Source organism: Syngnathoides biaculeatus, chromosome 23 (assembly GCF_019802595.1).
Source record: "Syngnathoides biaculeatus isolate LvHL_M chromosome 23, ASM1980259v1, whole genome shotgun sequence".
NCBI lineage: Eukaryota > Metazoa > Chordata > Actinopteri > Syngnathiformes > Syngnathidae > Syngnathoides > Syngnathoides biaculeatus.
The window spans coordinates 19599550-19625473 of NC_084662.1; the positions used below are offsets into that span (position 1 = coordinate 19599550).

Here is a 25924-nt window from a genome sequence, read left to right on the forward strand (position 1 = left end):
ATATTGGTAATACTGTCCTACAGATTCTCAGACATGAGCTGTTCCCATACAAAAATTGTAGCTCGCAAAGTTCACTTATTACCTTTACTGGTATACTGTAATATTTCTCTTTGTTAGATAACTTTCCAAGTGCCATTTTGTTGGGGGGGGAGCAAGTTACAAGATTATTTTCTTGAAATGTCAACACAACTTTGCGATACTTCACCATTCATCACAATAAATTACCTTCCCTGTAGATGACATTTCATAAAAAAAATTAAAATGCAATATTGTCACCCTCCATTTAGTGTAACCTAACAGTTAATGGATATTAGCATGTTTGAAATGATTAAAGGGAGGAACGAACACACAGAGGCATTAAACAGAGGAAACACGTGTGCTATTATATGCAGGAGTGCACATTATTATTCATACCACATAATGAGAGAAAATGGCACACATTTGGAATCCTCTCCTTTTTTTTTTCTTTAACTCAAACCAATGCAGGACTGACACTTCTTTACACTCTGGCTTTAATCCAATGGTTGCAAGGAAAGCAGCACAGGCTGTCACCATGTGGCTGTTTTACGTCAGTCAAAGCTATGCACCCATGAGTCAAGTGCAGGTTAACCTGTCAGTGCCTTTGCTTTGCTGTGTTTTTAGCGGCCAGTTGGGAAATTCCAAGTCACTTCAGGGTATGCTGATTTTGGTGAAATATAATGAAAACAACAATACAGAAATGGTACTGGGGTTTAACAAGAGACATGGGAATCAGCAACTGAGCGAGCGAGGTGGGGGTCTTCAATAGAAATGTGTAGCTTGTGGATTCACAGGAACACAAAAATAGTTGGAGATAAGACTTTGGAATAATATTGGCAATTTATAGTATTACCAATAGTGTCTCAGTAAATGCTTAGATGTCATGTGAAAGTTACTTCCAAGGTGTAATGTTGCGTTCCTTAAGTGGGGGCTACTAAATACATGTTAAGGTGTTGACCTGAAATACAAAAAAAAAAAAAAAAGCAATAGATTCGAACAACATAAGATGAATTTCATGAGCTTGTTTCTGGAAACTGTTTGCTATAGTGATAACAGAGTGGCTGTATAAAAAAATAAGTATCCTGCATCCAGTGGTTTGATTTCTTTCATCCCAGCGGAACATTGTAGGACAAACCGTTGTTCAGAGGCTGGGCATGAGGCTGAGATGATAATAAATGGGACAGTTTTCCCCAAACCTTTCTTGAGGTCTCCTTCTTTCTTCAGCAAGTCAATGAACCCTAAACTTGGGCTCAACTCTGACTCATCCCCTTTAGAGTGTAAAAATGAATTCCCCCTTGTTAGACAATTAAGAGATTTTATCATGCCCATTACAAATACTTCTGTGCACAGTAACAGCCACGAGCCCCAAGGTGCAAAGCAAGTACACTGAAGTGTACAATATATGTTAAGAACAAGTTGACAAATCTTAAACTTACAATATGGACCCAAGAGTGTTTTATAATTTGGAAGCTGCTTACTCAAACAAAATGTTTCAGTCTAAAAGAACATTATGTTTCCATAATCTTTGGTGTGACTCCAATCTCATTTGCCTCCAGAGTACTGTAGAGTTTAATACCACACTGGTGGTGTGGTGTAATAGTATGCTTCTTCTTATTCAGACAGGTGATTTCTGTGATGCTGCACAGTGCAACATAGTGAACATTTTAATATTCTTCAAATCATTAAAAAAATGTTTAATAGCACACCAACAAAGATAATACAAAAAGCCATTTACTGTGTTCACAAATTTACTTAGTGTTAAATCTGAGTTCATTGAAGACAACTCTCCACACTTTCCTCCATTTACTCATACAATTTAACTGGTCTATGTTGATCTATAAAGGATTGGTGCTCTCTGTTGACCATGCACAGCACCACCTGCACTCTTCATTCCAGTTTTTACTAACCTTTGTTAAAGCCTGCACTACTTTTGGTCGACCTTATCTATTTTCTTCATCCAAGTATTGGTTATAAAGTTAGTGAGAGATATAGTACATGACATCACTGCACCTGTTTTTAGCCTATTATGAAGCTTTAATTCATCATATACTACGATGTGATCCAATTATTTAAATATGTAACTATAATTTTATATATTTTTTTATATATGTATTGATTGAATGTCTGCCTTTGTTTTTATTTTGCTTTGTTTTTTTTCTGCTGTCTGCAGTTAGGCCAGCTTTGCAAATGAGAATCTGTTGTCAAATGCCCTTCCTGGCTACACACAGGTTAAATAAATGAAATGCAAGACCAATATACTTGCAAGAAGCCAAAACTTACTAAGTGACCCATCAAGCAGTATGAAAGTTCAGCAACTTTTTTTTATGAGTGGTCACTGTTTTTATCGTTATTCAAAATTTGAGTCTCAGATGCAACACACAACGCACATTTGCTCCCTTTCCTAAATAAATAAATTACAGGCTTATGACCCAATTGTTTGGCCACTGCCACCATATCAGTACTGTATTTTCAGTATAATGTACATAGTGTGTTCAATAATACTTAGCCTTTCATAAAACAGCCTGAACCTCCATAAAGCTAGAATACATACTGCAGACAAATTAGTATGAATTAAAAATCCCACAAAAACACACATATATATATATATATATATATATATACACACATATTTTATTACTGGAAGGGAGGGAAAAAAATTCACTGTAATTCATTGTATTCTAGAACTGCTTGCATGGTGACATGAATAATTCTGAGGAAGGCCGGGAATGTCAGAGCATCAGAACTGTAAAAGTCGGAAGTACAATCAAGTGTATTTCTCTGGCTGTGTTATAAGGTACAGCATTTCAAAATGCTATGGGATCAATTCTGGTTACACGTGGCTCTAAATTTATCCGTTTTATGTTGGGGGTTGCCTTTGTCTAGGCTCAAAAGATTCTGAGTTTAAGTCACTAAGAATACAGAGCAAGCGCAGGCAAAAGTGAGCGGAAGGTATCAATTTATGTATAAACCGCCAAGCGACAGCCTGCTTGGATTATTTTAGATGGAACACACATTGTCATATTTTGATTCGGCTCTGTTATCTTTAATCTGTGACAGACAATAGAAAACACAAACAGATGTTTCACACCGGCCTGACAGTGCACACCACACAAACTCAACAATCCCACGGCTGACTTGAACAACTTGACACTATGTAGACATCAGATAAAACAAGACCTTTTGAAAGTCATCGTGTAGGTGACAGATATCTGGCCCTTAGAAATGCAGTAGTGTTGTTTTAGCCTGCGTGTGATGTCTGGTCTTTTTTTTTTTTGTAGGTGTTCTGATCCATTCATCCTGCTCAGCCCCCATTTTGCTAACTCTCCACCTGCACTTTGATGTCCACACTGCTTGAGAATGTAAGATGTGACAATGTCTGTGCTGTCAGCACAAAACATGCATTCGGGCCATGTCTTCCTGCTCTGTTTGCAACTTACACTCAAAATACTCTTAATTTAGTGGCATTTTCACCAAATACACCGAGAGCGGATTCTCATAAAATGTCAAGGTCGATGGCAAGTGAGCTTGAATGAGTCATCTGTCGACAAGCAGATACTTGCTCTCTTGTTTTAGTTTTTCACACATCTGTTTTGTAGGTCTGAAGTGGCAGGAGGATAGCATTTCAGTAATGTGCATGCCCAAACCCCACACAAAGTGAGTGACTCTGACAAAAGAGGGTATGCTTACAATTCCGCCACACACGGCGCCTCTATCAGACTGGGTGTCACCTCTTACACTTTGATTACATTCTCTTAAATCTGTCTCAAAGCAAATTAATATATATTCTAAAAAAATAGTTATGTTAGGAGCTGGTTAATTTTATTCAAGACATTTTTCCAAATGCATTCCTTTTAATATTCAGTTTTATTTTTGTTGCAATTATTGAGCTACAATGTGAAACAAAACAATGTATATAAAAAGTGTACATAACTCTGATTAAATGCAGGGTTTTCGGAACTTATAAAGATAGCCCAAGATACAGTATATTCTTAAGACTTTTTTGCCACCATTAATGTGACTTATTACCTTACAACTTCATTAAAAAAATATTATTTATATGTATATATATTTTTTGTTTTTTTTTTTTTTTTATTTTTTTCAATAGGGGAAGAAAAAAAATAACTTACCGGTAAATCATGTGGTTGCCCAATTGTGGACATTGGCTTAGACTGCAAGTGGGATGTGGCTGTTTTCAGAATTAACATTAAAACTAAAAAAAATAACTATATAGGAGTCTGCATGTCAGAGTCGGGGCTAGTGAAAGGCAAGGAAGGAATGGGAGGGCATGGAGGACCCAAAAGCATGGACCTTGTCAAAGACAACTTAAAGTAACAACCAAAATACTCAAAGTAACAAACTTTGACTTAAATAAAGCTCAACTCGAAACTTGACAAACTTCAAAAAACAGAGTAAGAGTAACACAACAACACGCAATCCGCAACATGGACAATGGACCAACACAAAGTGAAAGAAAACAGGGAGATAAATAAACAAAGCTTGGCGAGACAACGAAAAACACCTGTACAAGACATGAGTGGCTGGAGAGAGCTCTTTGGTCAGCACAGGGGAGGAGGGCAAACATGAACAGGTAGACACAACTGACAAAATCAGCACACAAGACGTGGATCACAGGAAACAGATAAAAAAAAAACAACCCAAACCAATCAAAAAAGAGAACATGACACCGCACACACGTAACACTAATTAAAGTTCTTTTGATTAACAACAAGTACAGTTGCAATGTTCTAGTAGGCTTTTCATGAGATTTGTTTTGCTTTTTAGCAGATGACTGAAGGTTTTGTGCTAATGCACACTAAATTTCAAGCAAACTTAAAAGGAGTAAACTTTTTTATCTATTTCCCAACACACATTCTTGTCTGTACTTGCATTCTCTTGAAGACAAGACAAATCAGAATGTTGGCACCAATTGTCTTATTGTGATCTTGTTCCATCATGGAGGATGCATTTAATAACAAGGTTCAAGTGACGCAATGCCGATTTTATATTCCCATGTGGTTTCATTTGGATTGGGGTCAGGGCATTGTAAAGGAAGGAAAAAGTATATACAGTATCATGCATATGTGTATATCATCAGAGAAAACAACTTTTTCCATTCTGAATCTGGATTGTTGTTTACTTGCATTTTATGTTCACGTGCCAGTTGTGTTTCTCAAATACATGGTGCATGATATTGTATGGGTCACTTGAACGTATTTACACTGCCGTTTTTATAGACAGCAAAAAAAAAAGAAAAAAAATCCTATCGATACACAATCTAATCGATTCTTTGACTGCAGAGTAATTTTAAATTTGGTTGCTTGGTACTTTGAAAAAACAATTACCATTTTAAAGTAAGAAACACTTTGTGTATGCAAAACCTGTGGAAAGCTAAAATGAAGGTTTCCACCAAGCTGTATGGTTCATTTCACCACACAAGAGTTCAATAAATTCAATAAATAATGTACGATACAGTACAATCCGGTCTGACGGCAGATTTGTAAAATCTCGATCTTCCTTTTACCATAATCAACATAATCGTTAGAAAGCCAACACTTTCCAACATTTCTTTTACTATTTGCAAATACAGAACAATATTAATGAGTAATCACTTATTGTTTCAGTACAGGAGGTTACATTTTGATTTCACTGTTGGTAATCTGTTGCTCATCAGGGCTTCTTTTCTTTTAGCATTGGTACCTTATTTTCTTTCGGCTTTTGTACATGTGCAATGTTCCAGATTATTGAGTATCTTCTTCAGCATTGAAAACCCACATATTTGCTATTTTTCTGCTTCACCCAAGCTGTGTCTAATATCAAAGTATTGCTTGGGCACCATCTTGTACTGTAGCATAATTGTGCTATGGAACTATGTTAAATTGAGTTCTGGTATTAGGTAGTGGATTGTCACCATCTTGTAGCATCTACAGGAAACTTGAAGTCCTTTTGAGGGAAAGTCAGTTACATCCTCAGCGAGTAGGTAGAGTGATACCGTTCTGGTTTTTGGCGTAGTTATCTACATTTGTGGTTGTATGAGGAGAGTTGCAAACCAATCCACGCAATATGCGATGACAGATGATATTTCAAAAGATACATTACATCTCTCCAGATGAAGATCAATTGTTGTGCCATGCACAGGAATGAGGAACAATCCTCATTACAGCCAATTAAGAGAATATTACATGCCCTCCACCGCATGTGCTCCAAAGCAGAGGTATCTTAATCTCCTTCACTGTAATGTTTTTTTATTCATCATCTTCTTGGTAATGAGATGTTTTGAAACATTCAGCAGATACGACTGGGGTTAGAGCATATGTGGGAGGAACTGACTAGCGGGAGGACCAATTGGAAGCACACATGTATGCTGAAAGGCCACAATGGAGATTCTGCAAGGAAAGATAACAAGCTGTTTTCATGTTGTTTTGTGTCATCTTCCTCTTGCCTTTTCTAGGTCATGTTTTCACCCCAGTTCTGAGACGTGACCCCCAAAAGATAATGAGCTGAATCTCATCTTTGACCAACAAAGGTGGGTAGATTGCACTTATTCCAAGAAACTAACACCTAATAATGAACACTTTAAAAATATATACTTTTAAGATTATAACGTGTGTTTCATTTTGTATTACACTTGGCTTCTGAAGGCACATTCAAGACACGGTTTGAAGTAGCAACAGTAGTGTGTGGCAACATCTTCCATCTCCTGCCCAATGCTGAGTGATTAAAGAGGGAGGTCGCCTACTTAATAAGTGACTAATCCTCGTGCCCTTTTGCTCTGTCAGTCCAAACAGATGACCCAGTAAGCCCGGGAGATTCATCAAGGTGCGATTGCTTTGCTTTTTCTTGTTTGTTGGACAAGACATCCTCCAAAATCATCTTACAGGTTTCATACTAAGATAAATATAAAGTGTAGACTCCCAGGAAACTACAAAAGACTGTCGAGTAAAAACCATGGTTCCTTGTTTTGTCTTAATTTCAAAATGGGTTTTGTTTTCCATACTGAAAAAAAAAGAAATAATTTTGGGTTTTAATGGTTTTCATTGGAGAGCAACAATAAACAATAAGTTAATTTAACTGAGAAGGGGAAAAGCACTTGAACATATTAAAAATAACTTGTCTTGGTAATACTAAATAGTTATTGTCTGATTCTCACTAAAATGATGATTTTCTGTCATATGTGGTCAATAATGTTCAAATCAACACAGGAACATCATGAATGTAATGAAAGAATGAATGAATGAACTAATGAGATGAGTAGTCAGTCATATGACCTCTGACTGAATTTATGACGTCCACTACTGGGTGTCATTTGGGTTTCCAACTGGCAGAAAATGTTAGGACATAAGCACTTTTTGTGTTATTCTAACATACACACCATGAGAAACCTGTCAGTTTCATGAGAGCCATATTTCTGCTTATTCCTCCTACAATTCATTATAATTCATTTTTAACAAAGTGCCACATTTCCAAAAATGCAATAGTGTTTCTTGTGTCACATTTAACAAAACAAGAGTGTGACAGGTCCATAAAAAGTCTTTGATGAGAGAGCCTCGCCTAAAAGTTCAGAGAAATGGTTTCAGTCCATTCATAGATAACTGTTAATATTACAAAGGAAACGAGAGGAAATGAGACAAACAAACCAGGGGAGAAAACGAAGTCAATCTTTCAGAAGTACACCCTTGAATGCACAAAGACAATGCACAAGAGAACAGGGTGCACTTGTTTTTAATGAAGAAATAGAGGATAGGTCAGTGGAGATGGAAAACTATTAAGGTGGCTGTTTTGGTCAAAGAGCAGACAGTTTGGAGTGGAACAATCCGAAACTACAAAATATGTAGAAAATGTATTCCGTAACCGGACTACTACTTACTTCCGGCTTGTACCGTTTGGGGTCACCACAGCATGTCATCTCAGATGAACACTCATATTTGTTTGGCACTGTTTTTACGCCGGATGCTGACTGTCAGCTAAAACAAAGGTCAACCATGTTTTCAATAACTACTAAGAAAATAATATGATGACCTCATCAGAAATATAATATAATAATAATAATGTAATATAATAAATACCAAATAAAAGTGCGACCTGTTTTGTTTCACAGCTTTCTGAGCTTTGTTGGCGCTAATGTATTCACCGAGTCCCACCAAGTGGGACACAACAATGCATGAAACTTCACAACATTCAGGCAAAGGCAAAAGTTATGTTTCTGGTAATATTCCAAATTAAGTGTGTTTATCTTGGTGAAGGTCAGTGCACTACTGAATATCCAGTTACAGTGTTTTATGTTATGACAACAATTTATTATACTGGGCTGCAGAATGAAATTTTATTATCAAATTCATTAAAAGTGATACGCATGACAGCACACTTTGTGAAAAGTGCAAAATGTGCAGATTTGCTGAATAAACTCACACATGACCTAATGTTACATGATCAATATTCTTGTTTGTCATGTGTTTTTGTGAATTGCTAGGCTCTGCATCCCATGTGAAGTTGGCAAACAATAACTATTGTTTAAAAAAAGGGGAACATAGATTGTCACAGACCTCGAGTTTCATATACTGTATTTTGTTTCAGTACAGTGTGCGACCTCTCACCCATCTAAACCCCTCTCTTAAATCAGTTGCTGTGATATGAATCTCATTCTCGGCTGTTTACACTATCCCCCGTGTCAGACAGTGCCACCAGCCTTTCACACCTGTCCTGTCACGTCCTAGGCTAGAAACTGTGATACATTTTCCAAGTGCAACAAGGAAGCCTTTGTATGTGTGTCAGCGTGTGGGGGGGATTAATGCGCAGGCATTGACATAAATTAAAAAAAAAAAAAAGTGTTAAGCCTTAGAGATGGCAATGGCCCACACAGATTCATGGAGAAACACACGCACACACACTTACTGAGCCCTCAATCTATCAGAGGGGTGGATTATGGAGTTGGTGAATGTGTCTGAACACAGAGGGGAACATTCCGTTGCTGTAAGGAGTGATAAATGAGGGACAAATGAGGAGAAGCTCTTAGGACTTCAGACTCAACACTCGCCCGGTGGAGACATATATGTGCCGTCACCCGAGTGCCAGGCTCTTTCTCTCTTGAAACCTTAGACACTCACAGCAGTTTTGTCAAAAAAACAACATGTGTGGATCGCATTTCAACACTCCAACCACAATGTACATCCATCCATCCATTTTTTTAGTCCATTATTATTATTATTATTATTATGCGGTACCCATTATTATTCCATCCATCCATTTTCTTCACTGTTTATCCTCACGAGGGTCACGGGGAGTGCTCGAGCCTATCCCAGCTGTCAACAGCCAGTAGGCGGGTTACACCCTGAACTGGTTGCCGGCCAATCGCAGGGCACATTGAGACAAACAGCCGCACTCACAATCACACGCAGGCACGGGGAGAACATGCAAACTCCACACAAGTGGGTCCGGGATTGAACTCAGGACCTCAGAACTGTGAGGCCAAGGCTTTCCAGCTGCGCCACTGCAGCGGCCATTATTATTATTATTATTATTATTATTATTATCATTATTATTATTGCTTGGATTTTTTTCCCTGCTCTTGGTGACATAGAAAATCTTGGGGTATCTGCAAATAATACTCATGGTTTATCTCCAAAAATCACCAAAAGAAGGATACATTTTGGGGCTACATTTGTAAGAACTTTTCAACTGGAACAGATATCACGTGGTGTAATTGGCCTTCTTGGTCCATCTATCCATCAAATGCTATTGTGCGTGTTTGTATCTTATTCATGAGGGAGATATACTGCTCATTTACAGCCAACTTTCATCAGCAGCAGGGGGGAGAAACAAGCAGAAAGCAGGCTAACTCAAGTGTTCCAAATTCATAGGATACTCACCTTGTCCCACCCTCAAAAGAATCTCATGTTCTTTTGTTTCAAAGTAGGGGGGAAATATGTAAAGACCATATAATAAATCTTTATCGTCTGTGGTTGGCACACGCATACGTGGTCTAGAAAGCTTGAAACTTTCATCAAAACTCACTGCTATGAAGCTTATTCAAGCTTACTGACCCATTCATCAGTTTAAGGGAATAATATAACATTTGCAGCAGACTGTGCATTCATGTCATCTTAACTTTTCATCTGGCACCTTTTGTGCGTAAATTATGAATCAGGCTACATTTTGGTCCGAGCCCACCAAGCCTTAAGGGAATCATACACAAGCATGGACTTGACATACATTCTGGTTTTCAAGGCCAAACACAACATAGTTAATACACCCTAAAGCAACAAGTTTCATCACAGACTATGTTTACATGGACAGCAATTACCTAACTGTTGACCTTATTCTCAATAACGCTACATTTCCATGAGATTGTTGACATGAGTTGCTGAGGGAATATACCATTTCTGATCCTGTTTACATGTTGGAGAATGCAGCCGCCACACCCACATTATGTCCCTACCAGCAGGGTTTCTTTGCCTGACCAAACTGTGCTGTTTTTCTGTCCTATTATGTAACTTTGTGAATAAACATCCCTCATATAGCTTACAGTGCTGTTTTTGGAGTTCTTTAGTGTGCATCTGTCTGATATGTTCATGTTCCTGCTGGCTCTCTTTCCTGGGGCCAGGCTTCATATGCCCCAAGTTTGCCATTCGGCCTGACAGGTAGGACTTGCTTTTGACAACCTTTTTTTTTTTTTGGCCAATTCCCTTTGACTTTTGCCTAGCAACCAGTTGTGGTGTGACATCTACTGGGTACTTTAAATTCCATTTCAGTTGTGAATCAGAAATATTTGTATATCTGTTGCTGGGTGAAGTGAGCAAAATTTTGAATATGTAACCATATCCATCCATTCAATTTCTACACTGCCTGTCTTCATTATGGTCAGGGGTGAGCCAAAGCTTAACCCTGCTGATTTTGGCTGAAAGGCGGGCACACCCTGAATTTGTCACCAGTCAGTTGCTGGGTACACAACCCAACCCAATAAGGATAATTTAGTCTTCAATTAGGCGGGACAGTGGGGCAGCTGTAAAGTGTTGAACTCACAGTTCTGAGGGCCTGCGATCAATCCTGGCCCCCCTTGTGTGGAGTTTGCATGTTCTCCCCATACCTGCATGAGTCTTCTCCGGCTTCCTCCCATATCCCAAATACATGCAACATTAATTGGAGACTCTAAATTGCCCCTATGTGTGATTGTGAGTGTGGCTGTCTGTCTCCATGTACCCTGTGATTAGCTGGCAACCAGTTCAGGGTGTACCCCGTCTCCTGCCCGTTGACAGCTGGGATAGGCTCCAGCACTCCCCGCGACCCTTGTGAGGATAAGCGGCTAAGAAAATGAATGGATGGATTGTATTCAAATATCCTCAGAATCATGTTTTTGGAATGTTGGAGGAAACCTGAGTACCTCCTCAGAAGGGAGAGGTAGGCGTGCCAACCATTAGTACACTCTGGTGACCCAATCAGAATCAAAAACCAAGAAACAATTCTTCTTCTCTTAACTTTGTACAATAACCCATCCGATGTTGCTCCAAATTCAGATTGACTGCTAACTGGCCAAACCTCTCATCTGCAACACATTTAAACCAACCAACTCATATGCAAGAGATACAGTACTCAACACTTGAATGCAAATCAGCTCATTTCTACGACACACCCATCATCTTATCTGCTTCATCATTTTCTGCCTTGCTCTACGGATCTCGGTACGACACTTACACACTTAAAAACCAGCCATTAAATCGCACGCTTAGTCAGAGCTCGCCTACACACTTCCATACACACACGTAGACTATCAGCACAGCACACGCAACCCGCCTCACCACCAATCCATTTCTCATCATCCCCACTCAACACGGGAATATTGGACTAATGGGTCTCATAGCACGCCCACCACTAGTGCAAGAATCAGTGAGTGTAGTATGATAAAGAATGATGTGCGTGTGAGGAGAGCAGATGGATACGGCGGTTCTGAGAGGAAGACAAGAAGACCGACTGATGAAACTAATGCTGAGAGAGGCAGGATGATGAGAAAATGAGAGAGAGAACCTAAAACTTCATCTCATTGTAGTCACAAAGAGCCGGTTAGTTGTCAGCACCGCTGATGTACAATCAAAACATCAGCAGCCTTTGATTTGGACTTTTTTCCATCTCTTCATGCCTTTTTTTGGGCTCAAAGTAAGTGCAGAAGGGTGGAATGGAAGCAGCTGAGAGGAACTTAAAAAAAATCTGTCTTGACACTTGAAGTTAAAAAAAAAAAAAACTTGTCTGGATGGGTTTTAATCCTAAAAAGTGTAAATCTCTAGAGTGTGGGAGATTTATCTACATTTCATCTGTGTGGAGGTCAAACTTAAAAAAAATGCCTTGGAAAAGAGAAGTTTCTAACTCAGGCCAGAGAATTTTTTTTTTCCAAAATTCCTTCAATAGGATTATTCTGTTGAGCTCATGTAATATGCACAATGGTCTATAATCATTTATGTACATAAGAGGCAAAAGGCACGCAGTTTTGCATTTGTCTGACTTAAATATGCAATTCATTCCTTCATGCCAAATATATATTCTGGGTGGAGTATATCCTAAAATGTTCCCCATCAGATCTAGCCTTGTGTGTATTCTCCTGATGACTTAAAACACTTTTCCTCCTCCATCTTTCAGAGGTTTTACTAAGGACCTGGGAAGGTGAATTATCATATTGAAGATTAGATACAGTTACAATGTATGCACCCACATACTAAAAATCTTCTAAAGGAGGGCTAAAAAAATGTATTTCAACTGTTTAAGTTCAAGTTCTTTATTTTTATTTTCTTTCTTTTTTAACAGCAGTCTTATGCAAGTTGCCAAGGTTGACATACACCTAAGGCTTGACCAATCACCCCCTTTTTTAATTGTGATATTTATTGACTGTGACTATGTGTGATGAGTAATTTTGCTTCAAACACATTCCTGCACGGAATTAAAAGATAAGACTTGGAGATTTTTTTGGATGGGACCTGCTTCTTGAGCAAGGGCAGGGAATCCAATAATATAGCTACATTTAACGTAATAAGAGAATGATGAATTGAACATTTAACCATTTGTTTTTATTTGTTTCTGAACTCGTGCAAAATAAATGAAAATCTCATGACTAAACCCTGCATGAATAACTTTATCTGATTTAAATCACGGGCTGCTATGCACAATTATTTGTTTGACACAACTCTAATGTACCATATTTATTTACCACGTTTAATAGTTTGTGGTTTGTATGAAGATTTGCAGTAGATGCTTATTTATCTTGTTTGGGCAGACCCAGGTGTGTGTATTTGAGTGATTGCTGTATTTTTATGATGTCTGCAGAATGATAATGTTTAAAAATATCTTAATTTTAATGCACTCAATTCAAGACGTATTTGTCATGTTTGTCTCTGATAATGTCTTCTACTCCATGTTGCAGTGAAAAAAAATGTCTGATTAATTAGAGATGCGCCATTTGCCCTGCTTGCTCAGAGAGTCTTTTATAACTGCATGGAGCCAACCCAAATGCAATATTGACTGTCCTTTTTACACGCCTTAAAATGTATTTATGCATAAATGAAAATCAACGTAACAAACCAAAGTGGTGCAAGCACGTTTATCCGCTTGTGTACTTGACATAGAAAGGTTTTCCAAAAGAACATGCATCATAACAATGAAACAAATTAACTTAAATCCAACAGCTGAATTACAAACAAATGCTTTTCATGGATGAATTATGCTCGTATGCTTGACTTGATTGCTGAGGGCCAAACAATAAACAGTTTTCCCTTCTGCCTCATTTGGATATGCACATGTTTTTTCCCTCAGCATAGAAAAATCCATAATTGTTCAATTATTAGAGATGTTTGATGCTTTTAAGTACAATAATTAGTCATAAACCTCTGAACAACAATTTAGAATCCCACAATCAAATATTATTGCTTTGCAATTGTAAAGAAAGGTTTATGGAAAGGAACATTATATTACAGTACCTAAAATATAATGACTTTATTTTGTGGCTTTCTTGCTATGGGAAAAAATGTTGTAGTGTCAAAATTATTTTTGTCCGATTTTCACATTATGTCGACAGTCCATATTATACATTCAAAGGTTAGCTTGCTACACAGCCTGTTTCACTTGAGATTCTTCTTTAAATTGCTGGTATTCATCAACTTAAGTGATGAGTCCGCATAATGAATAGTCCCTCATTAATATCATTATGCTATTAGGTTGCATCTCGCTCACTCTGCTCTATCAAGAATATATATGCAGACTGTCTGAGTAATGTATTCCTTTTCTATATTTTCACTTGCACTTTTTTCCCCTGAAGATATTATTCTCTCATGGTCTATTGGACTGTAATCTAGTAGTTGACACATTTCAATTGATCGCACAAGCTTTTTTATGAGGATACACACTGTACAATCTGGTGTAGTTTTTTCAATACAAGCAATCTTTTTTTTTTTTTTTTTGCTTTAACTTGCACTAACATGCTTAAAAAACAAGGACTCTATGGTGACAGTGACTTTAACTCACTAATTACCACTTCGACAAGTAGTGAACAATTCTTCAAAAAGGAGGTTTAAATTAGTTGATTGGAAATTCCAGTAGAAGTTATCTGTCAAATAAAACAAAACCAAGAGAATTGCATCTTGTATATTTAATGCAACCAGATAGCTCAGCCTTTCAGTCCACCAGGTTAATGCTAATGCAAAATAGTTTCTTCATTGCAATGCAATAATCTTTTAAGCAATCAATGAATTGGACACAAACACTGCAGCAACACACATAAACAAAAATATATATATGAAATCTCAGTAATATAGAGTATTTGTTATCCTCTGCAAAGAAAGAATAATATTAGTCTAATAATTAGTATCTCTCAGTGATCAGTAAATTAAAATCTGTTTTAAACTGCCCCCCAGGTGGTATTCTTTAAATTATATAGAATAATGTCATTACCGGATACCTTTAGAAAGTGCAATATTATGAAGTAGTATTTTTTCTCCTTTAAAACTAATATTGCAACATCTGTAGTTGTTCTTTGAAGAACCTTGAAATGGATTTATGGCATTTTCATTTTCTTCAATGGGAAAAGATGATTGTGGTTTCAAATGTGGTCAAGGAAAAAAAAACTTGTATCTCGGGCACCAGTGTAGAATTAATTACTCATTCCTGTACCATGATTGTTTGTCATCAGTCAGTAACGTTTTGTTGAGCTTGATATATTTAGGAAAACAAAATACAGGATATCAAAGAGAGAGCAAAAACTATATGGAGTTTCGTTGCGATTCAACTTTTCACTGTATCTCCCAAATCATTTATCCTCCCTAGATTAAAATCATTTTAACCCCTTCTCATCTTTCTCCTCTAAACTGATGTTGTTCAACTCTTGCAAATCATGAGTCTGAAAACATTAATAATTATGGATACAGATTGTGCTCAAAATACTAACTACCATCACTGATAAATAGCAACAAGCCGACATGCGACACGGCGCCGTTAAAGAGTCCATTTGGTCCCAATGGGCCAATGGTACAAGGAGGGCTCTAGTAGGGATCTGTCTAACCGAGGTGTCCATCTGTCCATTTTCTCTCACTTTGTAAAGACAGCAAAATATTAAATGCATGCAGAGGCCTCGAGGTTTAAAGTTTAAAAACAAGGCATTTAAAAAAATACTTCATTTCGACATGTCAGACCAATTTAACTGTAATTCCATACATACGTTACATATTATGAATAATAGTCCTCCATTTATCCTCACTCAAAAAAAAAGCATTCTCATTATTTATGACTTTGAGGAGGCGCTTTTAGGGGATGTGGTTGCTATTAAACCAGGTACCAGTGAGACGATAAAATATGATCTTGAGAGTTTAGCTCCAGTGAAAGATGGATAACTCGTCAATGTACAAAAGGCAGCAGACCTGTGCATGACTTATTGATGTCTACCATGAGAAAATTAGGCAGACAGACAGACGGACAGACTGGCGGACAGATAATCAAGACAGAGTGACTTGAAAATCTGTCTTTGTTTAGTTCATTCAAGTTCACCCATATCTATGAATCTGGTGTAGGTTCAACATGCAAATTGCTTCCGACTGGGCGGGGAAAAGGAATAGATTTTGACATGAATGAGGGGGCATGGTTATGAATCATTGGTTGCTGCTGTCAATAAACACGGATGTAGTGCCGACTGTGACATTCTCTAATGTCTTTGTTGTGAAGGTGATTGGTTGCAAATGCTGCCGATTTTAGTTTACATCACAGTTACTCAAAATTGCAAATATTCATAGGATCTAATTTATATAGTTCAGAATGGATGGTTCAGTGCTGTTAAATTCTGATGCGTGGTCAAGGTGTATTTGTCTTTTATTTGTGATCATTGCTGATGACAGTTTATTCATATGTTCCGACAGTGCCTGCATTAACTGATGATGTTTATTACTTTCAACAGGTGTTTATTAGACTTCTATGTAGGCTGCCTGTGTTCTTGTCCAAAGTTCCAGGTCAGCACCAGCTGATAACCACCTCTAGTGAGGTTAGGGCTACAAAAACTAGATAAATGGACAGGCTTCTTGTTAACATGCATTCATGGGGAAAATGCTTTTATTATATACAAGGTGTGTCAGAAAAGTACCAGGACAGGTCCCAAAAAATATAGAGTATTTCAACTTCAAGCCACAAACTACATTTTCCCCAGATGTTGGTAGAGTAGTCAAATATTGTTCTCAAGTAAGAAAAGTTATTTTAGAATACTAATGTGTAAAAATCAAGAGCAGTCCCCCAAATGATGATTTCAAATGTAAAACCAGCTAAATCAACCGAGTTATTTTTTTCTGGAGGGGTGTAAAAAGGTGTTCTTCCTGCCCCTTTCAATACTCATGGAAAGTCATCAGTCGCGGAATAAAATGAGATTTTCAGAAATCTAACTTGATTAGTCTCATCAAACACCCACACTCACAATCACACCTAGAGGCAATTTTGAGTGTCCAATTAAGGTTGCCTGTTTTTGGGATGTGGGAGAAAACCGGACAAAACACATGCAGGCATGGGGAGAACATGGAAATTCCACACAGGTGCTGCTGGGATTGAACCCTGGTCCTCAGAACTGTGAGGACAATGCTTTACAGCTGCTCCATCATACCGCCTGTCATGATCCTGCCGGTCCAGCCCTGGCTCACCGTACCTACATGGGTTTTCTCTGGGCACTCCGGTTTTCTCCCACATCCCCAAAAACATGCAACATTAATTGGACACTCTAAATTACCCATAGGTGTGATTGTGAGTGTGACTGTTTGTCTCTATGTGCCAAGCGATTGGCTGGCAACCAGGTCTGGGTGTGCCCCGCCTCCTGACAGTTTACAGCTGGGATAGGCTCCTTGTGAGGATAAGTGGCAAAGAAAGAAAACTAGTAAGAGCTTATTGCTTCCTGTCCATCATCAACAACTATTTTATTGGAATAAAAAAAATCCTTAACGTTTGTATATATTTTATTTAGGGTGGTGTCATTATCCTGCCGGTCCAACCCTGGCTGTGGGGGTGCCAGTGCGGTCGCGCTGATTGGGAGGCACACACCTGCGCCTTATGCTGGCTGATTGGCCCCGGTGTATATAGGACCATGGGGATCGCTGCGGTTCATGCCCCGTTCCAGCACTCCCGTATCTCTGATCGTATGTGTACGTGTGTACCAACCTCGGCCTGTCCTCTGACCAACCCCAGAAGCCTGAGTCCTTTGATACTCCTGCCTGGTTTGATTGATCTCCTGTGTACCGATTCCTGCCTGCCCGCTGACCTGCTCTCTACGCCCGACGTCCTGATTACCGCTGCTGCACCTGACTGCCTGCCCGATCCTTGAACGTGGAACAATTAACGTTTTTCCTGAATTACCTCTGCGTCTCCTGTGTACTCCTCCATTTGGGTCCTACCTCCGTTCCGATGGGTCGTGACAGAACGATCTGGCCAAAACAGGACCCAGCAGAAAAGACCCGGTCGCCGGGACCGACGCAAGGAAGACTGCCGCTGCCTTCTCACGTTCCCGTCCAGGAGGAGGTGGCGATGGCGCCGCCGCATTCTCACGTTCCCGTCCAGGAGGAGGTGGCGATGCCGCCGCCTTCTTATGTTCCCATCCAGGAGGAGGTGACGATGGCGCCACAGCCTTCTCACGTTCCCGTCCAGGAAGAGGTGGCGATGGCGCCGGCCCCTTCTTACGTTTCCGTCCACGAGGTGGCGATGGCGCTGCCGCCTTCTCACGTTCCTGTCCAGGAGGAGGTGGCGATGGCGCCCCCGCCTCACGTTGCTGTCCAGGAAGTGGAGGAGGTGGTGGCGCCGCTGCCTCAGGTTTCTGCCCAGGAGGTTGTGCCGTTTCCCCAGCCGCCTCACGTTTTTGTCCAGGAGTACCGGTGGCGACCGGTCCGCGGCCGTGCCACACCCCTGTCTCGATGGCGACAGGAGCTGGGGAGTTCTGATGAGCTGTAGGGTCCTCAGGATGGTTGTGACGGTGATTGTGGCAGTCATGGCTTGGGGTCTTCTCTCTGATTCCCGACCGCTTCATAACTGGACTTCGGTGGCAACCAGTCCCTGGTCGTCTCGCAACCACGGTGTGGGAGGTCCTCGTCCGGAGCAGTGACATGCCTTGGTCTGGTTCCTGCTTCACCATTTGGTTCCTCACCGAGGTCATCCACACAAATCGCCCTGTGGGGGTCCTGGTGCTTGGCGTCCGGGTCGTCCTCCTGACCTGTCCACCTGGACGCCTCGTGTTTGGTGGCCTGGATGGTCACAATACTGTTTTTTTTTTTTTTTGGGGGGGGGTGGCTCCTCCAGAGCCCCTTCCACCCGCCCCTGGATGTGTTAATTCTTGTCTCTATGTCTGGGAGCCGTGCCTTAGAGGGGGGTACTGTCATGATCCTGCCGGTCCAGCCCTGGGTGCACAGGCGCTGATATGCGAGGCACACACAGGAATACGATAAGAGATACGGGAGTGCTGGAACGGGGCATGAACCGCAGCGATCTGGCGCCGGACCAATCGTCCCCATGGTCCTACATACAACGGACCAATCAGCCAGCATGAGGCGCAGGTGTGTGCCTCCCAATCAGCGCGACCGCACTGGCACCCGCACAGCCAGGGTTGGACCGGCAAGATAATGACACCACCCTAAATAAAATATATACAAACGTTAAGGATTTTTTTTATTCCAATAAAATAGTTGTTGAGGATGGACAGGAAGCAATAAGCTCTTACTAGTTTTCTTTCTTTGCCGCTTATCCTCACAAGGAGCCTATCCCAGCTGTAAACTGTCAGGAGGCGGGGCACACCCAGACCTGGTTGCCAGCCAATCGCTTGGCACATAGAGACAAACAGTCACACTCACAATCACACCTATGGGTAATTTAGAGTGTCCAATTAATGTTGCATGTTTTTGGGTATGTGGGAGGAAACCGGAGTGCCCAGAGAAAACCCATGTAGGTACGGTGAGAACTGCAAACTTCACACAGGTGGGGCCAGGATTGAACTCGGGCCCTGAGAACTGTGAGGCCAAGGCTTTACCATCGACTCCACCGTCCGCCCCATTTGAACAAATAGAAGTAAAATTATGACACACTAGGCCCTTCACCTGCACAATATAACCCCACCATCTCTGTATTTAATGATTTATATAAGATTGGTCCTCAATAACTGCCTTATTGGGTGTAAATAATCATCCTGAAAATGTACAATCATGAGTTGAGTGAAGTTAGGATATTTTTTTGTAATGATTCTTCTATGCATGGTCAGATCTTCAATGTAACCCTTGATTGAACTGACCTTTGGACGCATTCTTCCTTAACTGCATAGTCAAGCATAAATTAGTGTCAGTGATATCGAGCAGCAATCCATTGAAAAGAATCTGAATTGTAGAAAGCGCTCACAACAAAAGACTATACTTTCAGAAAATGCTGATGAGTGTTGCCTGGCAAATTGATACCTTTGCCTTATCTTCATTCGGGACACAGTACTTGATCCCTCACTCATTGTTTTTGTACATCCTCAACTTTAGTCTGATAACGCTTGACTTTTGTTACATTAAAGTTAGATAAAACTCATCTGTTCCACTGTATCTGAAGTGGAATAAAGCAGCAACTTCATATAGTTGAAGTCATTTTCCGTCAAAGTCAGGTCCACACACAATGCATTGTTCTCTTGACAAGTAATCCTCTGAGTTTTAGCCGCAAAAAATGTTACGGATTATAAATAAAATGGGCGGCGCCATTTTTGATGCCAGGTGACCCGATGCACATTTCTTATTGGTGCGTGGATTTAACATCTTTTACAGAATTACTGTGATGGCGTTTAGCTGGTTTAGACATCACACAGTGTTTTCAGGCAAGCAATACACGGGATATAAATAGCAGGTTTTGTGGCAAGATGGATTTTACCAGCTTGTAAATGTAATGAAGAGATGCCGCTAGAGGGCTGCTATCTCGATTTTTCTGGAAATGGCGTTTAGCTGGCTTGACATCACACAATGTTTTCAGGCAGGCAATACAATGGCTATACAGTAGCGGGTTTTGTAGCAGGTTAGATTTTACCAGCTTGTAAATGTAATGTAAGAGATGCCGCTAGAGGGCTGCTATCTCGATTTTTCTGGAAATGGTGTTTAGCGGTTTTTGCGCCTGAATGCTTCAACTATTTACTTGACTAAAATTTAAAAAAAAAAGTACTCAGTGAAAAAAAATACTTAAGTAAAGAGTAACTGGTGATTGAAAAAAGTCAAAACATGAACGTCGAATAAAATGAAAAATAATGATGTATGGGAGTCTTCACACACCTTTGACCATTTAAATTTTAACTGCCCAAAAACCAACAACGCATCAATTGGGCCCTATAGAAACATTATTTGCTTTATTCATTTAAATGGCGCAAGTAGTTTACTCAGACTTATTGTGTGTGTGTGTGTGTGGTGTGTGTGTGTGTGCGTGTGTGTGCGTGTGTGTGTGTGTGTGTGCGTGTGTGTGTGTGTGTGTGTGTGTGTGCGTGTGTGTGTACGCATGCGTGTGTGTGGATGGTCATGTCGTGTTGGCTGCAGAAGGGCAATGTGTCTGACTGAAAGATAGACGTTACTTCTCTAAATGATATCTTCACCCTATCCATTAACCAATACTGATAGCAACACATACACATTTTTACTCGGCACGTTACATACACGTTAGCACACATCCTCACATAGAGACAAACAAACACAAAATATTCTTGAGGACACCCACTCAGACCTGCAAAGCCAGACATGATGCACAAAAACAATTTTAAAGTCACTTGTCGAATTGACCACACCGCAGAGAAGAGTGTTCCTTATGACCCTGCCAAATTTGTCCATCCATCCATCATCCATCCATCCATCTTCTACCACTTATCTGGGTGGTGATCAGTTGACAGCTCTGCCCCTCTCTTTACTCGAGTGTCCATTGGACTGCAAACCCGATAACATGACTACAAAGTCCATTATCAAACTGTGACCTAGGTAGGATGTCCTGGTCCTGAGTGCATGTGTGAACACCCTTATGCTTGAACATGGTGTTCATTATGGACAATTCCTGATAATCATAGAAATCCAATAACAGAACAACGCTTGGGTTCTGATAAGGGAGGCCGTTCCTCCCAATCACACCTGTCCAGGTCTCAAAGTCATTGCCTATGTGAGTATTGAAGTCCCCTAGCAGAATGATGGAGTTCCCACCAGGAGTGTTCTCGAACACACCTCGAAGGCCTTTGAAAAGGATGGGTACTCTGAACTGCTGTTTGGTGCAAGGTAACAAACAACAGTCAGGACCGGTTCCCCCACCCTAAGGCAGAGGAACCCTACCCTCTTGTCCACCATGGTGGACCTCAATGTACACACGCCAAGTCGGGGGGGGGGGGGGATGAGTATACCCACACCTGATTGGCGCCTAATAGAAAAGAGTCAACCCCTCTCAAGAGGACTGGTACCAGAGCCCCAACGGTGTGTGGAGGAAAGTCCGACTATACCATTTTGGAACTTCTTGACCTCAAACAGTAGCTTGGGCTACTTCCCTGCCAGAGAGGTGATGTTCCATGTCCCTAGAGCCAACTTCTGTAGCCGGCAATTGGATTACCAAGGTCCCTGCCTTTGGCCACCACCCATCTTGCACTGCACACTACTTATATAGGCTCACCAACAGGTGGTTAGCTCATGATAAGGGATACCCAGGTTACCCTTTCAGCCGAGCTCCATGGGTACAGGCCCGGCTACCAGGCGCTCGACTTGGAACCTCACCTCCAACCCTGGCTCCAGATTTGAAGGGGGGGGGGCTGTAATCCACGTCTGGGTAAGGGAAACATTGATCCGTTTAAGTTTCATGTCATAGGAGTCTTAGAGCTGTGCTTTGTCTGGTCCTTCACCTAGGACCTGCCCCTGAGAACTTTGGGACACATAATGCGCTCCACCACAATGAGGTCACAGCTTCCAGGAGAGGATGCTAAAACTGTAATAGAAAAAAAAAATCAGCAAGTGTATGAAATGAGGCCCCAAAACAATTTAAAAATAGTGACCTCCTCCCAGCTCTCTGTCACTGTGGTTTCTTGGATTGCGCTGAAAACATGCCCCATACAACCTTCACTGAATCAAATACATTCCTTCAATACAGTATGTGCTCAAATGTCTCTAGCTTGAGCTATAGGCTAAATAATGTGTCGCTGAGTTTAATAGTTAACTTTCACAGACGTGTATCAGTCATGTGTACCAATGGACAGCTATCTTCAAACATGACAGAAATTTTTTTTAAAAGACAACATTTATGAGTAGAAGAACAAGGCTTACACAAACTTTTTTTTTGGTTGCCCTGAGTAGAAAGTTCTTTAAAATACAATCCTTTCAACCCAACTCAATCAAATGCATGGAAAGCGATGCATTAAAAGCGAAACAGTTGGAGTGTTGATTTATTCACAGTGAAACACGGAGAATTGATTTCTTTGATTTGCCAAAAGAGCTTTGACAGAAAACTTGTTGGATACAATGCACACATACTGAATCACAAACTAAGTTGCCATACCTTGCTAAACAAAGACAATGTCAGGCAAACACTTTTAATATATATATTTGTACATGTAGCATATAAGGAGCTCTTATAGCTGTAGAGATATTGTGGCTGGTTAGATTTTTTTTCATTTTACATCAAAGCCATCCGCCCTTTCTTTGTGAGCTCTGAAAGTACTGGGCCAAAACATTATCCATCGTCACGTTTTTCCACTTTGTGATCATTTGACAAGGTGCTGCTTCAAGTAACACAGAAACATCTCAACACACTGAAATTCAAATGGCAAAATATAAAGTTAACAGAAAGGCAGTGAGCACATCTTCAGATGTAAAAAAAAAAGGAGTGTTCCCCCCAAAAACGTGATTATGCCCATGATTCAATGCGGTGTGGAGCACGTTTACAAACCCTATTAAATGATCCCTGCCCGTGTGAATCTGAATGGCCATTGAGCTACATACTTATTGCCTTTTAAATGTCTATACACAATGTGACAACTGGTCATTTATTCACAAAGACAAATGTCTGACCATTCACATGGGTATGAGTATTGCTCTTTATAAAAATTAGTTGGACCCACATTGATCCCAACATAATGTGTCACTTAGTTTTTGATGCTCTGTAGCTAAGCTTTTTCCCATGTTATAATTAATTCACGTTGTCATAATAATGTGTAGCGTGCAAATCACATGGGATGTACATGTGTCGGTTTATAGGGGATTGCGTTAATGTCAGAAGAATTCCTTTACAGTCTAACAGTAAACTAAGTATAAAGAAATGTTCATTTTTAAGATGACTTATAGAAAGATTATTATTCCAGTTCACATTTTCCAGATGACTTTTGCTCTTAATGTATGCATAGTATTACGCAGTAAAGGTGGGAAGAGAAATCAATAAAGTCTGAGCTTATTTCTGTCTCTGCCTGTCTTGCCTCTGCAGATTTAATCATTCACCACATTAGATAATGCCCATCTGTTGTTAAACTAGGTTTTTCAGACAAAACTACTCCCACAGCCCTTCTGACATTATTACTCTATCTATAGGAGTCTACTTCCAAATGTCAGCCACATGCCCTGAGGAATGTCAAACAACCTCAGTCCGAATATTAGATGAGGGGAAAGCGGTGGGGTGGCATTGAAGCTGTGCTTGGTTATTAAAGACCAGACTGGATTCAGACAGAATGTAGTCAGTGTTTATAGCGAGAGAATTTCTACTGTGGCCCAAAACCATCTGCAACCTCCATTTCTATTTTCCAAAATAAACTGCTAGGTCAGTTTTGCCATTTCTTGCTTATGTTAAAAATCACATGTCGTTTTGAAGGTTTATGAGCTCAGGCCCTTAACACCTCACATACGCAACTCACAGCTGATATTCTCAGAAGAAAGGCAATCTTTCCCAAGACTGTGACGAATAGCATTATATCCATTATACATTCCTTGTATGATCTCTAGTGTTCCAACCCATAATACAAGTCATATTGATCATCAAGTGATACACAATGTTCCTTTTTGGCTGTAATACTCGTTCTTTGAAAAACAAGGTTAATTAAGGGCTTCGTATGGTTGAGTTTGTGGGTTCTGAACATTCTGTAAAAGCTTAAAATTTCCAGAAAATACCAATTTTAATTACAAATATAAAATACATTAAAAACTGAAACAAGAAAAAGTTGTCAAAAGAAATGTGACATTTAATGAAGTTAATAAACGGTCTTTCTGCATGTATGCTGTCTAGAATCTAGATTGCATATACACCACCAACTGGACTCTCCACATAGACAGGATGAGGGTGTGAAAGCCTTTTCAACTATCCTCTTATCTAACAGGCTTATAATCTTTAAAGTGTGTTATAAAACTTAAAGATATGGTGTCACGAAAGTTAAAATCTGTGACTTTTCCACTTTGATGTAATCAGCTGGGGCTGTACTGTATAAATGTCAGCACAGTCCTCAAAAGCCATTGCACCTTCTTTTCTACATGCAATTATATGCATATCCTCTGTGTCAAGTTGTCAAGCAACGAGCAGAGTGAGTGATGATGAGACCAGTGAGTCCAGACTTACTAGGTGATGTCTTTTGGATCTTCAAGTGTGACCGGAGTACCGAACGCCAAACCCATCAGTGAAACCCCTAACCCTAAGTAACTTTTTGAATAAATAACGTTTTGAATAAATTGTACTTGTCAGATTAATTTGAATGCAGCACTCTTTTTACTTATGTATGGGAAGAGAAATTAATACTAGTACTCTTTTACAATGATATGCTGCTCGCTACCTTTATTCATCCATGATCTATTTTTAGACTTCGTCTTTGACTTCCGCATAGAGTGCAGTGGCATCAATCAACTGTGATCACTGGAGTCATTTGACTTCAATTCACCAATCAGACAGCACAAGGCAGTCACATGACTTCATACAAACCCTTCAGAGGACAATCAAAGTGATGCATCATAGAAAAGAAAAGAAAAATACAGACGCAGAAGTATTTACAGACTCCGAAAAACAACAGTTTTATCATGCAGCTCTTGAATTGTGACTATTTTATGGTCATAAATCAGTGTACAAACATGCTTTTTTGGGCATACACGTTATGCTCTAATCCTAATACTCTTTCTCTCTCACACACTCTCATATCACGCGAACACATACACACACGGACACATACCTGATGAATGCTTTTATTCATTTTCTCCCAATAGGCATGACCTTCATCCATTCACTCACTAGCTTTCAACCTAAAAGAATACATGTATGTCTTTCAAAAAGACACTTCCCAATCAGATTCTGGAGAGAACATAAAATGCCAAGAAAACGTCTTGGCAGAAAAGTTGTGATTGGAATACTAGAGAAGGTTATCAGTCTTCTTGTAGCCTTTCCATAAAAGCAAATGTCCCAGTTTAAAAAAAAAAAAAAAAAAAGGAAACGA

At 39.9% G+C, this 25924-nt stretch overlaps 1 protein-coding gene across 2 annotated transcripts in view; it reads right to left on the reverse strand.

Moving 5' to 3' along the window:
* The window catches only part of flrt2 (fibronectin leucine rich transmembrane protein 2), a 112839-nt gene extending 87549 nt beyond the window's left edge, over positions 1 to 25290 (reverse strand). For both annotated transcript variants that reach the window (XM_061812724.1, XM_061812717.1), the window contains exon 1: positions 25063 to 25290. The gene's annotated coding sequence lies outside the window, so the exon portion shown is untranslated. The remainder of the gene's footprint in view (positions 1 to 25062) is intronic.
* Positions 25291 to 25924: the final 634 nt, after the last annotated feature.